The following is a 2500-nucleotide window of genomic DNA, read 5'->3' on the forward strand; positions in this document are numbered from 1 at the left end:
CGGCCACACACACCTGGGAGAAGCCCCCTATCTCCTGGCGGCTCTCCACTTCACTTTTAACCCAATTTAGAGCCCCTGCTTCGGCCACACACACCTGGGAGCGGGCCCCTATCTCCAGGCGGCTCTCCACCTCCCTTTTACCCAATTTAGAGCACCTGCTTCGGCCACACACACCTGGGAGCGGGCCCCTATCTCCAGGCGGCTCTCCACTTCACTTTTAACCCAATTTAGAGCCCCTGCTTCGGCCACACACACCTGGGAGCGGGCCCCTATCTCCAGGCGGCTCTCCACCTCCCTTTTACCCGATTTAAAGCCCCTGCTTCGGCCACACACACCTGGGAGCGGGCCCCCTATCTCCAGGCGGCTCTCCACCTCCCTTTTACCCGATTTAAAGCCCCTTCTTCGGCCACACACACCTGCTTTCCGCCCCCTACCTCCAGGCGGCTCTCCACCTCCCTTTTACCCAATTTAGAGCCCCTGCTTCGGCCACACACACCTGCTATCGGCCCCCTACCTCCAGGGGGCCCTCCACCTCACTTTTACCCCAATTTGGAGCCCCTGCCTCGGCCACCCACACACCTGTTAGCTGCCCCCTATCTCCGGCCCCTAACCTCCACCATCCAGGAACCCCAGCACCAGCCGAACCTGCAGACCCACTCTTAAGCACCCATCCCCGGATACAAGCAGACTACCATCCGCCCAAACTTTCCTGCTCCTGGTATACCAACTCAAACTTTGGTGCCCCTGGTACTCCAACTTAAACTTTGTGCTCCTGGTACTCCGCCTGTTTTCGCCCCACAGCCTAAGTGCCGCAGCACTTTGTCATTTTTTTAAACAAAATATTTCTTTCTGCTCCTGGTACTCCCTGGAGCTCCCGGGAGGTAGGGGGGCGCCCTGGAAGCCCTGCCCGAGGCTGTGCGCCTCTTCCCGGGCAGGATTTTCACCCCGAGCCCCTGGTGGCAGTTGGACTTTAACTTTTTTTTTTCTATTTGGATTTGCTCCTGGTACTCCCTGGAGCTCCAGGGATGGTAGGGGGGCGCCCTGCCCGAGGCTGTGCGCCTCTTCCCGGGCAGGATTTTCACCCCGAGCCCCTGGTGGCGGTTGGACTTTAACTTTTTTTTTTCTATTTGGATTTGCTCCTGGTACTCCCTGGAGCTCCAGGGATGGTAGGGGGGCGCCTTGCCCGAGGCTGTGCGCCTCTTCCCGGGCAGGATTTTCACCCCGAGCCCCTGGTGGCGGTTGGACTTTAACTTTTTTTTTTCTATTTGGATTTGCTCCTGGTACTCCCTGGAGCTCCAGGGAGGTAGGGGGGCGCCCTGGAAGCCCTGCCCGAGGCTGTGCGCCTCTTCCCGGGCAGGATTTTCACCCCGAGCCCCTGGTGGCGGTTGGACTTTAACTTTTTTTTTTCTATTTGGATTTGCTCCTGGTACTCCCTGGAGCTCCAGGGATGGTAGGGGGGCGCCTTGCCCGAGGCTGTGCGCCTCTTCCCGGGCAGGATTTTCACACCGAGCCCCTGGTGGCGGTTGGACTTTAACTTTTTTTTTTCTATTTGGATTTGCTCCTGGTACTCCCTGGAGCTCCAGGGAGGTAGGGGGGCGCCCTGGAAGCCCTGCCCGAGGCTGTGCGCCTCTTCCCGGGCAGGATTTTCACCCCGAGCCCCTGGTGGCAGTTGGACTTTAACTTTTTTTTTTCTATTTGGATTTGCTCCTGGTACTCCCTGGAGCTCCAGGGATGGTAGGGGGGCGCCCTGCCCGAGGCTGTGCGCCTCTTCCCGGGCAGGATTTTCACCCCGAGCCCCCGGTGGCGGTTGCACTTTAACTTTTTTTTTTCTATTTGGATTTGCTCCTGGTACTCCCTGGAGCTCCAGGGATGGTAGGGGGGCGCCCTGCCCGAGGCTGTGCGCCCCTTCCCGGGCAGGGCTTTCACCCCGAGCCCCTGGTGGCGGTTGGACTTTAACTTTTTTTTTTCTATTTGGATTTGCTCCTGGTACTCCCTGGAGCTCCAGGGAGGTAGGGGGGCGCCCTGGAAGCCCTGCCCGAGACTGTGCGCCTCTTCCCGGGCAGGATTTTCACCCCGAGCCCCTGGTGGCAGTTGGACTTTAACTTTTTTTTTTCTATTTGGATTTGCTCCTGGTACTCCCTGGAGCTCCAGGGATGGTAGGGGGGCGCCCTGCCCGAGGCTGTGCGCCTCTTCCCGGGCAGGATTTTCACCCCGAGCCCCCGGTGGCGGTTGCACTTTAACTTTTTTTTTTCTATTTGGATTTGCTCCTGGTACTCCCTGGAGCTCCAGGGATGGTAGGGGGGCGCCCTGCCCGAGGCTGTGCGCCCCTTCCCGGGCAGGGCTTTCACCCCGAGCCCCTGGTGGCGGTTGGACTTTAACTTTTTTTTTTCTATTTGGATTTGCTCCTGGTACTCCCTGGAGCTCCAGGGAGGTAGGGGGGCGCCCTGGAAGCCCTGCCCGAGGCTGTGCGCCTCTTCCCGGGCAGGATTTTCACCCCGAG

Source organism: Centroberyx gerrardi, chromosome 21 (genome assembly GCF_048128805.1).
Source record: "Centroberyx gerrardi isolate f3 chromosome 21, fCenGer3.hap1.cur.20231027, whole genome shotgun sequence".
NCBI lineage: Eukaryota > Metazoa > Chordata > Actinopteri > Beryciformes > Berycidae > Centroberyx > Centroberyx gerrardi.